This window comes from Nannobrachium achirus, assembly GCF_963921795.1.
Source record: "Nannobrachium achirus genome assembly, chromosome: 9".
In the NCBI taxonomy this organism is placed as follows: Eukaryota; Metazoa; Chordata; class Actinopteri; order Myctophiformes; family Myctophidae; genus Nannobrachium; species Nannobrachium achirus.
The window spans coordinates 1,472,990-1,487,943 of record NC_137818.1 but is presented as its reverse complement, the minus strand read 5'-3'; positions in this window follow the sequence as shown (position 1 = coordinate 1,487,943).

Sequence of the window (14,954 nt, the reverse complement as noted above, 5' to 3'; positions counted from 1 at the left end):
CACACAGATTTAATTTCTTTGCTAAATAGTTACTATATCGATTTTAAATCATTGAATCGTATCTTATCGCCATGAATGAACCAATATCGTCCATGTATCGTCAACCATGTATCGTGATGAGTATCGAACTGCTATTAAAATGTATCGTTACACCCCTAGTTCACATACATGGTGTTAGTAACCTCACGTCACCAGTCTTTCCACCTCAGAGAAAAGTGTTGTATTGGTTAACAACGGGTCATGTGATTCGGTCTGGGCGTGGCCTAAGCCGGCAACAGGCAGAAGAAGTGACGTCACTTTGTTTCGGTCCCCCCCCCTGTTTGTTTCCACAATCCCTGTTTAAATGCTACAGAAGTGCAGTCTTGCCAGTCGCTGTGAGTTGGACTAAAAGATGGATTTACCAAACAAACTTTTCAAAAAATAGGCAAAACTATGCCTTCACCTGGAACCACTCAGGCCGCAATCACACATACGCTTGAGACATCTTCTCCGTATCGTCTGAGAATGAGGGAGGGGGAGGGGAGAGTCCAATGCATTGTCAATGGAAGGTTGTTTGGTTTTTTGTCGTTGCCGTGTCTCTTGCTCAACCGAAGGCTGTCTTTTGGCCACGTGACGTTCGTTGACAATGAATTGGACCTCCCCTCCCCCACTCATTCCCCCACTCATTCTCAGATGATACGGACACGATAAGCTGTCGCAACTGTTTGGACGGCGCCTCAGCCCTTGAACAGCACAGTGGAAACTCACCAGACCTGAATGTTTAGAGATTTTGAATATTTGTGTGTTGAATGCTTTGAGATTTCACATGAGAGGTGTGTGCAACAACTGAACATTGTGTGCAACAACTGAACAACACTATTTGAACACTTTGAAAATTGAATGAATGAATGTATTATTGATCCTCTCCTCTCCTCTCCTCTCCTCTCCTCTCCTCTCCTCTCCTCTCCTCTCCTCTCCTCTCCCCTGCCCTCACAACAGCAGACTTAAACTAGGAATCTCAGGAATGTTTTGACAGAGCGTGAGGTATTTTAAAAGCAACGCCCCAGTTGCCTTAAAGTTAAAGCAGACATTGACAGGCAGGCATTTCGAGCAGGTGAAGTTTGCTTTCAGGTTGCCCGACCAGACAAGTGCTCATTTGAGAGCGGACTCAACCGTCTTTAAACACAACACCAGATATCTGTCTAAACACCTGAACGTATATGGCTGCATTCATCAAAGTCTCTTCGAAAGAAGAATGCATTTCCCACAATGCTTTGCGGCAAGTGGCTCTGAGACCTTAGTGTCAACCCCTGTTAATAGTCGGGGAGCCACAGGCCCAAAAGCTCAAAGAATAGGGTTTTACCTGTGACGTCATGACATACTTTGTATTTTTGTTTTTTCTATTCACTTGGTCATTAAGGTACACAGAATGAGAGGCCTGCCCTGCCGGAAACATTGCGAAAAAAGATTATGGCCATTTGTATATTCACTCCATCGACTTCACTATACAGGAAAAAATGAATCTGATTTAAGTAGCATGTGAGGGGTCAAACTAGGGGTTCTTCATGATTCTGAATCCATTGCAAACATTTGTTTTGCATGAAAAACATTCCTTGGGCTAGATTTTGGCCTCTCAAAACTGTGATTTTTGATGAATCATCACTTTTCACCGTTTTGTGGGGCTGAAATCTAGCCTAAGGAATGTTTGTCATGCAAAACAAATGCTTGCAATGGATTCAGAAGCATGAAGAACCCCTAATTTGACCCCTCACATGCTACTTAAAGCAGATTTATTTTTGTATTATTTTCCTGTATAGTGACGTCGATGGGACTTTCTTTTTCGCAATGCTTCCAGCAGTGCAGGCCTCTCATTCTGTGTACCTTATTGACCAAATTAACTCATTCGTAGTTTACGGCCGTAAAGCCTGTAAATTTCTCTATGTCTTTCACTGCCGGGCTTCTCCTACCTGTTAACGTGGGCGCTCGTCCAGTTCCCATCGTGCGTGGATCGGACACTGCTGCATCGTGTGTTCGCGTATTCCATCAGCTTCTCAAATCCGTTGAAACTTTTTCAATTGATCAATAAGTTCTCCATCTGTAAGCCACGGAGTTTAGACAGAAAGCTGACGGGCCAAAATAGAGGACGGACATCCGCTTCCGGTTGAGGGATTCAATGTTAAGTTGTCCGCTCAATAATGTGTCCGTGTAGAAACCGATCACGGAGCATTAGTTCCGGCCTATTTTAGTTCCGCTTCGATAAAAAAAAAAAGTTTAATTAATTTTTATTACATTTACGGGTTCTACGGGCATGGCAGAGAAGGGGTACAAAGGGGTATTTTGAGGGCAGAGTTTGAGTTAATAGAAAAAACTAAAAATAAAAAGTATGTTATGACATCACAGGTCCTCTCAAATTTTGGGCCTGTGGCTCCCCGGCTATAAAGCTCTGAACAGCCCAGAACAAAGTAATTAGGTTTGTGCTTTGTCTTCCTCTTCGGGCCCACCTTACCAATCATCACCACAAAAGCGTGGGTTGGCAGAGTACAGAGTACAGCATCTTGCAATGGGCCTGGTGTACAAGATACACTACACCTCCAAGATACCCATGTACCTGACTAAATACTTCCAAAACATCAAGGATGTTCACGATCACAACACCAGAGGCAGCTCCACTAATCATGTTCAACCTAGATTTAACACTATAAAAGGCTCTAATTTGTTCTCCTGCTATACCACCAACATGTGGAACGCCCTTCCGCAAGCCTTAAAGGCTTAACTCATTGTGCGTTGCTGTTGTCAAATCAAGTCTTTGCCATGTCTATTAGAGCCCTGCTCAGGCCTATGATGTGAGCCCCGGCCCGGCCCTGGCCCATGGAATTCAGGCCCAGCCCGGCCCCTGGCCCGTTTGGTACTGCTATTTACAACCTGAGCCCGGCCCAAAGCCCGGCACCTTATTTATTTAATGAACTATTTTCGTGCGGCTTTCACTGCTGCGCACAGCAGCTACACTCTCAAGGGCAGTCCATACTCCCAGCGACAACCGAACTTTGCGTCGGAAAGGTCCGGTCAGGGTATCTGCACATTTCCCAAGTACAAATTCAATACTTTTTAAGGCTTTTTAATACCTCTAAAATGACAAATCCAATACCATTACCGTGGCAAAGGAATCGACAAATGTAAGGCCACATTCATAAATCAGAGACAAAGCAGTGTTTGTCAGTGGCAAAGCAGTGTATCAGTAAAAAGCTACCACATATACAGTATGAATAATCAAATGCACATGCAAGCCTGGCCAACCAATATTCTTATTCAACAATTATGTGGGCAAATATTGACCTTCATTGTAACTTTGACCTTTTAAATCCAAAAGGAAAACATCTCTCCCAATTAATTTGAGTACAATCCCAGTACTCACAGCAATACTGCACAGGGCCATTACCTGTCCAATTTGGCCCAATTCATGACCCATGAATAAAAAACAATATAGGCCCAACATGAAATGGTGAAAGGAGCCTTACAAATGCATGGTAGGCCACCTCTGGGGCTTTATGAAATCACCTGGGTCCAGAATTTAAACTGTATAGTCCCTCATCCATCCATGTTGTCAGAAAGTAACCCACATAACATATCTCCAGATGAGACCCCTCCATTGATTCCAATCACATATTCATTTGTGTTTTTGTTAACCTTCATAGCCTTTATATGGATAATATAATTCACAGTCGTGGCTATAAAATAATTGCAATGTAAATATAACGTGGTTTATGAATGCACACTGATCAGAGACACCCGTCTCACACACAGAGAAATAGTTTATCTTCCTCCCAGTCTCGTGGTAAAGGCATGCAGCTGGTTTGTTTCTCAACTTACAAATAAAGTAGGCTGCTTTCTGACAAGCAGCTCAGCAACGACATATAGCACTGGAATGTCTGCGATCCGCGATGCCCCCACAACGCTCTGTTGTGTCAACCAACACGCTACATGCTATTAGATTAGCATCTATCTAGGGCTACTGAAGCTCAGAGGGGATGCGTTTTATTAACACTTAAGTTGCAATCAATTATTCTCTTTGAAGGTCCGCGATGCCATGGTCTCCATAGACTTCCATGTAATTCATAGTGCACGGATCGTGCACGCCCATGCCTAAAACATGCACCACGTGTGTGCACACTGTTCACAGCTTTCAAACAAAAAAATCCGCTTGGAAATCCGTTCAGGCATTCATGATTTAGCAGCCATTATGTTTTTTTCAGATGTAAACAAACATGGCTGCCATGTTTGAAAGAATGGGTTGGTATGTGGGTTAAACATACAATTTCGCGATCGCGATCATGCCTATTACATTTCTGGAGGTCCAAAAAACTTTTTTGATATTTCTTTTTTTTTTTTCAAAAACAGCCCAAACTCTGGAAACTCGGGGTTGGCACCAGTAGAAGATAGGGACAGTCAGGCAAGTCCCGTAAAAGCCGCGCTCAGAGATGGGCAGTATTTGAAATACATGTATTTGAAATACGTATTTGAAATACTTTTTTGTATTTTGTAATTTGTATTTGGTTGGGACGGAAAAAATTGGATGTAATTTGTATCAAAATACTTTCAGGTCTAGTATTTTCTGTATTTGAAATACAAAATACTTTTTATGTAATTTTATTCTCAAATGGACACATTTTAAACATTCACAAAGGTTTAAACTGTAGGGGGAAAGACACATTTTCTTTCAATCTTATTTGCTGGTGGTTTGTGTGTGTGTGTGTGTGTGTGTGTGTGTGTGTGTGTGTGTGTGTGTGTGTGTGTGTGTGTGTGTGTGTGTGTGTGTGTGTGTGTGTGTGATACAGCCATAGCACTTGACTTTGGTTTGCTTCAAATGTATCGTGTTATGATTACAATTTCGAATTACTTGCGCACAAGTACTGCATTCATCTGCGTATGTATGTATGTAGGTTGGTAGGTAGGTAGCTGTGTGTGTTTAAGCATGTAGCACAATAAGGGACCAGCATTTCTGGCAATGTCATCATTAACAGCCAATGAGGGACCAGCATTAGTACTGGTGATGTCAGTGGTGATATCATTGGCATCGCCAGTGGTGAGCACACCTCATGGCGCACTCTGTTGGCGTACAAGCAGGCCATACATGGCCTACTTGTGCACAAGGCGCAAGTTGGCACCTCAACAGAGAGCAGTTTTAGTTATTATAAGGCTGGCAGAGCGGGTTTTGCACTCTATGAAGTACTGGCGCAGAGCCCTTTTCCTTTAGAAGATAACGGTAAAGTGGGTTCCAGACGATACGCGGTCACCGCCTCCTAGTAATTCATTTTCAATGAGAGGCGGGCGGCTATTTCTGCCGCGCAGCGAAGTTTTGAGGCAGCGAGGCGAGCGGGCGCAGTCCCGTGAAAATCCCAGCGAGCGTGCTCGTTTGTGCATGCGTACATGGGCAGTGAGAGATGGATTGTGTTCATCTTTGTGAAATACCTTGTGGCATTTACTCACTGAGCGAGTGTGTTTGTGTCTCACCGCGGTGCGGTAACCCAACCCGCGTATCGTCTGGAAGGCACTTCTGGCCTGAGCTCTCACACACTGGCACACAGTGGTAAACATTTAGGCTCAAGACTAACACCATAGTATGGTCAATTTAAGTGCCTTCCACACGATACGCGGTCACCGCTATGGCCGCCGCTTGGGTCAGCGGTTACCGCACGCGGTATTTCACAAAGATGAACACAATCCATCTCTCACCGCCCGCATATGCATGCTCAAACGAACACACTCGCGGGGAATTCACGGGACCGCGCCCGCTCGCCTCGCCGCCCCAAAACTTCTCTGCACGACCAAAATAGCCGCCTGCCTCCCATTGAAAATGAATTACTAGGAGGCGGTGACCGCGTATCGTCTGGAACTTGAAGGCACTTTATTCTTCAAATTTCTGACAGGCAGTTAATTTAAAACTTGGCAGTCAATCTATAAAAGTACTAATCATTGCATACATTTTTATAAAAAGTATTTATGTATTTTCAAAATACAAAATACGTATTTGAATCTTAAATACATTTCTCTGGCCTGTATTTATATTTTGTATTTTGATAAATTTTTTGACCCAGTATTTGTATTTTGTATCAAAATACTTTTCAATGTATTTTCGCCCATCTCTGGCCGCGCTGTGGTTTGCCAGAGGCACTTTGAGTGACGCTTCCCCCCAAACATTTACTATTCTGTCCCCCAGTAGATGTTAACTCAGACGGCGCTGAGCGGCTCATGCAACAGCAGGGAGCGTTCGTTTTGGTCCACTCGACCGTCTGTTTTGGTCGCATCACAGCAATCATTACATTACTTTTTTTGGATTACGTCGGACGGCTCAGAACCAGGAAAAAAAACTACGGAGTGAAACAAACGCAACAAGTCTGTTTGCGACACGTTTATTCATTCTGCCCCAGATAAAAATGCCATGAACGTGTTACTTTGCATGCATGATTTATTATGAGGCAGAATAATAATTTGCATAAAACCACAATATTCATTGAATTATTAAAGAAATAATGATTTAACGTACAAACTTCTCACCCCATAGCCTGTGTAGATATAGGTTCAAATTGCATGTGAAAAAAGTTTTGTGCGCGTAACGCGAAAATCCCAGGAGGAGATAGATTTGTCCTGTTTTTCATATAATTCAAAATAGCGGGAGATCTAAAGGTCAGAGGTCAAAAGTCAGAGTGTCAAAGTAGACTGATAGATAAATAATGACAACTAGAAAATATTGTTCCTTCGAAACAATTGTGGGCTCGCTTCAAGCCAGAAAACAATGTCTATAAAAGTACAAAATGTCAAGATCGCAGGCAGTACTCTCTTTGACGTTACTGACGCATTCGGACACTGCATGCATGATTTGAGGCATTTTGTTCCAAAAATGGGTTATGCAAAAGTTGACCTGCTGGTGGCGCTATAACAGGCCAATGTGAGAAGGGTGGCATCTGTTCCTTGACCTAGTGGGAATGTGCTTGCAAGATTTCACGCACATCGCAGGCTGGAGGTGTTTTTGGCCACTTTATCGCTGCATGCAGCTATATTTATTATTATTATTATTATTTTAAGTATGTAGGAGTAGAAAGGAACCGAAGTTTTGAGGAGAACTTGATATGACTGATTAGTATGCCTGATAGATAAATAATGACAATATCTCAAGTGTGCTCACCTTTCAGGTGAGCCCACAATTAGGCTACAAGGCGATTTATTTGAGAAATGACTACTTTGGCTCGATTCGCTGTGTACACAGACACACACACACACACACAGTTTGTGTGTGAGCGTGTGACAGTCTTGTGTCTAGAAGAAAAACCCTCGGAGGCGCTGAGCGGCTTATTTGGCTAATGTATGACACGACCAATAACAGCAGTGTTGCTATGGATACGTGAAAGGACCCATAGCCTAGAGTGCTGCCTTCCACACACCTCCTCCATTCTAGCTGCACTGAGACGTCTAGGGTGAAATTCACAGCGCAAAATGGTTCTCAGCCCAGCCCGGCCCTAGGCCCGTTTCTGGAGTGGCTTTGTCTGTCCCGTACAGTCTGTCCCATAGGCTTCCAAGGAGTCCTGTGTTCAAGGCCCCCCCCCCCCCTTCCCTGACGAACACTAAGAGTTGAGGCATTACATTTTGTGCTTCACATGACAATTTGGCCCTCGAGACAAAATCATTCAGAATTCAGAATTCATAAAAATATAGAACTAAAGCACATAGAAAGTATGGATCTAGAACACAGATTTCACAGCTCTAGAACACATAGAATAAAAACCGAGGTTTGATTTTTGAGATACAGAAACGGCCCGAGCCCGGACCGTTTTGGCGTGCCGGGCCTGGCCGGGCCCTGGCCGGGTTTCAGACGGGCCTGCAGGACTCTAATGTCAATACAAATGTCAGGATGCAGTGTCAGCCTGACTTCATCAAAATCATTTTCCCACCACAACATCCTCAACATCGTGCATGTGTTGTGGGCTTGTAGATCTGTTCTGATGCCTCAGAGATTTGCAGCACCATTGTAACATTGTCCCCGGCACTTACATTTGGCAGTGTGAATCAAAGCCCTATAAATGTGCATGTTTGATGTGTCTGTGGGACATGCACATTTAGCATCATCTTATACTGTACACATTACATCATCTTATACTGTACATACACTACACAGTCATTCAGTTCTGTTGAATCCTTACCTGTCAATTTAACCCAGTCTGTCCACGATCCTTATCTGCAGACACACAGCTACTAATTAATGTCACAAAGTGCCAAGTTATGGTCCCGGACTGGAGAGTTACTTTACCGTTTTGTAGTTGAACACAGTTTAAACCTGACAATGAAATGGTTTGTATTTCCTGGTTAGTTAGAATGGAGAGGTAGGCGGAGAGACACAGAGAGACAGAAAGGAAGAGATTGTGGTCACAGTGGTTTCCTACTCACATCACAACCAGTGATCATGTCTACATATGTAAAAGGATGTACAAGAAAACAAGTGCTCTACGCACCGGTTGTGTTTTACTAAGCTAGGCCTACATTGAGCTAATTATTATTATTATTATTATTATTATTATTATTAGTAGTAGTAGTAGTAGTAGTAGTAGTAGTAGTACCATCTTGCAAAAAGAAGAACTGATCATTTTTAGTTTAGTTAGACTATAGAACTTGTCTGACTTTATTCCATCCATCTTTCCTTTCCTTAATACACTTTTTTATTCCTCCCGCAGTTTTGGTGGCATGCACTTAAGTTGGGCCTCTCCCCTCCAATTGTAATCCATTCCTTGCATTTTGCTAATATATATATATATATATATATATATATATATATATATATATATATATATATATATAAAATTATATTAAATTATTTGTGTATTAATTTTCTCAGTTGACTTGAATTAAAAGAAATCAACTTTAACCAAAAATGGAGATGATTGATATCATAGATGTCTGACATCATAGACAGGAGACTGACGCAGTATGTCCTTATATGGACACTATTCTTTGTGTCCATATAGGGTGTGCCAAATGTAGTTCTAAGAGCGGCCATTTCTTGGGTAAACACAGCCTTACACAGGTGTTCTGATTAGACTATAGCATTAGTTCTATGCAATCAAACAATTGAAACACCTGTGTTTTGACCCAAGAAATGGCCGCTAAGGACTACAATGACGTAGCCGCTGGCACACACTACATGTATGTGAGAATCATGCACGCATATAATGTCCCCCAAACATTTTATTGAAAGCCCATTAGACTTTGGTTGTTTCCTATCAGTTTGCATGTTATATTTGTGTCACAGTTGCAGGCATGGGCACATTGTTGTGGTGAATCAGGGGGACAGATGCTAATGTGAAAGCCCCCCTGCCTTTCATTGAAATGAACCACCACAAGGCAAACTGCATGCTCTTTACCTTGAAATGAACCACCACCACACACACACACACACACACACACACACACACACACACACACACACACACACACACACACACACACACACACACACACACACACACACACACACACACACACACACACACTGCTGTTTCTATAATATCTATAATGCTACTGACTCAAGTGCCAGTTTGCACACACACCAAAAGTTCAAATATGAAAAATGTTTTCTGCCTGACAGCAACATAATATTCTATAACTTCCACATTAAAAATGCATGTAAATATAAGCGTTGCATATAGACGTCCCTCAAGTGTTTCTGTACCTTTATTCATATACTGTATAATGATGTTTTCTGCATATTACTGTATTATCATTTTTCTTTAAATGTCTTGATGAACTGAATACACAAAAACAAGCCCTGGGTTTATTGGGTTATCCTTTTAGCATTCCTTTGTATAAATATGTGCCACCGCGCCTTTTCTTTTTGCAAACTGTTAATAACATATTCAATATTACAAGCAGATTAGATTCAACCCATTAAGACCTGATTTAAAAAAAATAGCAGATCTGTTTCAGTCTGCATTTGTGTCTCGGTGCACTTGCACGACAGCGTTGTGGTTGTCAGAGAGACATTTGGCAGGAAATGTGTGTCTGGTTTCAACTAAAGTCTTCTACTAAAGCCTTTCTCGTGCAGTACAACACCTACACAAAATAGGCACAAGTAGGCCACCTGCTATAGAAACCTTTAACCACTTAAACCAGGGGTGTGCAAAGTGCGGCCCGATGACACATTTTACACAGCCTGCAGCTTCCTCCCTAAATGGTACTACAAACGGCCCTGCAGCACCGTCAAACAAGATGTTTATTGTATAAACAATGTTATTGTATAATTTGTCAGTATTCCTTGTTCCCTGCTATTTTGTTTTACCTTACACGTCTGGTTACATTTGGTAATGTGAGTTATTTGTATTTAATTCAAATAAGTCACAATTTCAATTATTCTGAATTAGTTTTTCTAGTTTGAGAGTTAAAGTTCATTTTTCTTCTCTCTCTCAAAACTGTCTCCTGGTTCTCGCTTTTATGTCTTTTGGTCTCGAGTATTTTTGTGTGAGGGGTGAAAGGTCGGAAGGTGGGGCCTCCACTGGGTTGCCATGTTGGCTAAAAGTGAGCTACTTTTCCCACGGACATACAGTAAATGAACGGACAATCGTTTTCAATTAGATTAGATTCTATTCTACTTGTATCTGCTATTTTAGAGAAATATCTTGTAAGAAATGTTAAAGTATTTGAAATAACACAAATCTTAAACATATTTATAGATGGGGTCATAGGGAACATGTTTGACAACATTAGGAAGGAAGTGAACATAATAAACTTTACTGTAACAAAATGAATTAATTATTAATAAACTGTACGTACATTAGAATGATCAGCTGATCCACAGTGTGTGGTTTAAAGTTGAGAGGATATGAATCACTCACTGCCTCGGCCTGATGGCATCATAAGTCTAGTATCTCCCCCAGTCCATAGGGATATCCCTTTGGGCTAGTGGTTAGGTTATTAGACATTCACACGGGAGACCCGGGTTTGAATCCCGGTCGTCACACATTCAAGTTCAGGAGAGTTCGGACGAAGGTGATTCTCTTGAACGCTGCCTTCAGGTATGGCATGGAAAGATAAGGGAGGAACTTGCATTTATTTTACCATACCTTAGCTTTGGCTGAACTGACACCACTGGATATTCACAAACTTACAATGAAGCAAAAGTAAATGAATTTAAATGTGAGTTCAGTTTAAAACTCACCTTGTAGGGATGGCGTCCATGTAGGGATGTCTGAACACACTCTGGTCCTCTTTATAAACTCACCTTGTAGGGATGGCGTCCATGTAGGGATGTCTGAACACACTCTGGTCCTCTTTATAAACTCACCTTGTAGGGATGGCGTCCATGTAGGGAGGACCTCTTTATGAGCTTCACCTCTTTTACACTGAGAAACACATGAATCATTATCAGTAAAACATCAAACATGACATTCCCTTACATTACACTAATATGTTTAAACAGAAAAAACATCTGCTGTGAGAACAAACTAGCTGCAAATTGCAACACTAGATTTTTAATCTGATGAATCTAGGATTGCAATACCTCCCATAGGGTTTCAATGCATCAAAACCTTTTTTTTTTTTTTTTGCTATCTGATAGTCAAACTCACCAATATTGCGGCTCTGTGGAAAGCTTGAATCCTCTTTCCATCTGCAAAGTGTTTGTTTCAGACCAGTAAGACTCCCTAATCAGGAGCCAATCAGGAGGGAATATGTGAAATGGGACAGATCCATGTTGATGACATGACTGTAGAGATACTGTGTACCGCTTTGTGTGATTTTAGGGCAAAATCTGTAGGAGCAGTGTCCAAAAATGTGTTTTGCAAAAATCGGCCTGATGGTGGCGCTAGAAGAGGGCCATGTGAGAAATCAGGGGTGGAGGTTGTGGTTTGCCAGCCAAGGAGTGGGTGGGCAAAGTTTGGCATTGATAGGGGCAACGGTGGCGGAGATATGAGTAGGGGAAAAGTGTGACGTGATGTGTGACGGACAGACTGACTGACAGACTGACAGACAGACAGTCGGTGGAGGTTTTGATAGTAACTGCGACTTGACGGTCGCAATAAATCCACCGTAAACATGTTATGAGCTACTTTCTGTCAAGAAATCCGAGCAGGCATGTTTTTTTTTCCTAAGTGTTGAACTTCGGAAGCGCTCGTCTTCTATAACACCATGTCCCTCTGCCTCCTGCATTATGTGACATTTAGAACCAGCTGCTACACAGGACCGCTGAGTGACTTCCCATGAGCGCTTCCAAACTCCAATACTTAGACAAAATGATCACCTGAACTGAATTTCTTGACAGAAAGTATCTCATAACAATAACATGGCTACGGTGGATTTATCTAAAAAAAAAAAAAAAAAAACACTTTGCAGATAGAAAGAGCATAATTCAAGCTTTCCAATATTGGTGAGTTTCACGTTGTTTAATTAAAAAAAAAAAAAGTTGTGATGCATTGAATCCCTATTGCAACCCTAGATTCATCAGATAAAAAAAATATGGTGTTGCAATTTGTGTCTAAGACCAAACCTGCCATTTCCTTACATTACACTAATATGTTGAAACAGAAATACATTCAAAGTCCCACTCCTAAACAAGTGTAAATAACTAGGCTACTAGTTCACAGTCAGCTTCCACCTCTCTTGTTTACAATCTCCAACCCTCAAAATATAGAGCAGGGGTCTTCAACGTTTTCAGGCCAAGGACCCCTTAGTTGAGAGAGAGATGAAGCAGGGACCCCCACAACCTGTTCATAGATTCCATATAGTTTCATCGTTTGACAGCACAATCATCAGTGTATGTTGGATTCATCTCAATTTGTGTTTTCAGATATTTAACCACTTGAACCGTCAATACTTAAAAAAAAAAAATTGAACTTTCACTCTGTACTTAGTCTGCTCTTTTTCCCCTCTACACCAAAGCTCTTTGCCGAAAATAGCCGATCTACAAGTTTGTAGATCTGCTATTTTTGGCTAAAGTTCTCAGAATATATTATGGACGCTTGGGTTCAAGTAATTAATGTAAAAAATTAGAAAAGTTTCTATCTCTCAAAGATTTTGAGGCCCCCGTAGTAACTCTGAGGACCCCCTAGGGGTCCCGGACCCCCTGTTGAAGACCCCTGATATAGAGCATCAAAGGTTTCATGGTCATGATTCACTGCCATCCTGGATGGCTTGGTTCAAGGCCCCCCCCCCCCTTCCCTGACGAACACTAAGAGTTGAGGCATTACATTTTGTATAACACTGTTCTATTGTGAAAATAGCAGATCTACATGCTCGCAACGCCTTGCGTTTTGACAATTTGGCCAATGTTTAATTTGTCATTTTAGAGGTATTAAAAAGTCCTTCAATTGTCACTTTAGAAATGTGCAGATACCCTCTATACACTAAACTTTATGTTGGTTAGTTTACTGTTGAGTGAGAAAACAATGTTGCACATTACGTTAATCATCTGGGGACCCCCCAAAATAATTAGGGGACCTCTCTGGCCCACAGGTTGAGAACTAGCCGCTAATTGCAACACTTTTTGTCACTTTTTGTTTGAATATGTTGAATCTAGGGTTGCAATACCTCCCATAATGCATTAAAACAGATTTTTGCTATCTGATTATATTAAACAACGTCAAGCTCATCAATATTGGGTCTGTATGGAAAGCTCGGAGAATCCTCTTTGTATCTGCAATGTGTTTGTTTCATAAAAACCTAGCGTAGACATGTTATGATGAGTTATATCTGTCAATAAATCTGTGCGGACATGTTTTTTTCTAAGTCTTGAACTTGGGAAGCGCTCGTCTTCTATAACACAACATCCCTCTGCCTCCTGCATTATGTGACATTTAGAACCAGGTGGTACACAGGACCGCTGAGTGACTTCCCACAAGCGCTTCCAAACTCCAATACTTGGAAAAAGTTATCACCTGAACTGACTTTCTTGACAGAAAGTAGCTCATAAGATGTCTACGGTGGATTGTTCTGAAACAAACACTTTGCAGATAGAAAGAGGACTATGCAAGCTTTCCATACAGCTGCATTGTTGGTGAGTTTGACGTTGTGTAATACAATCAGATTGCCTGTTTTGATGCATTGACTGCCTATGGGAGGAATTGCAACATTAGATTCATCCGATTAAAAACAAATCTAGTGTTGCAATTTGTGGCTACCCAACTGCTATGCTCTAGACCAGGGGTCTTCAACGTTTTCAGGACAAGGACCCCTTAGTTGAGAGAGAGATGAAGCAGGGACCCCCACAACCTGTTCATAGATTCCATATAGTTTCATTGTTTGATAGCACAATCATCAGTGTATTTTGGATTCATGTCAATTTGTGTTTTCAGATTTTTAACCACTTGAACCATCAATACTTAATAAACTTGACCTTTCACTCTGTACTTAGTCTGCTCTTTTCCCCCTCTACACCAAAGCTCTTTGCCGAAAAATATGTGAGCTTGTAGATCTGCTATTTTTGGCTAAAGTTCTCAGAATGCTATGGTTCAAGTGGTTCATATAAAAAACGAGAAAAAAGTTTCTATCACACAGTGGTTTGGAGGACCCCCTGAAGTAACTCTGAGGACCCCCTAGGGAGTCCCGGACCCCCTGTTGAAGACCCCTGCTCTAGACTGCATCAAAAATGTGCTTCCATGTGTATCTGAAAATGTACCATTAAAGCATAGCATTTTTACCTGGATAATCTCTTCATAGAATCCTCCACATCACCATGACAGTACAGCATCTTTACCAACATGATCTCTTCAGAGAATCTCCTGGTATTTGGTTTCAGTGAATCCTCCATATTAGTATATGAGTATAGAGTAGGCCTGTAGTGAATATAGTAAGTCCTCCACATCAGTATAGAGTATAGAGTATAGAGTATAGAGTAGGCCTATAGTGAATAGAGTAAGTCCTCCACATCAGTATAGAGTATAGAGAATAGAGAATAGAGCAGGGGAGCCCAAAAGGTAGATCGTGATCTACCAGTAGATCAC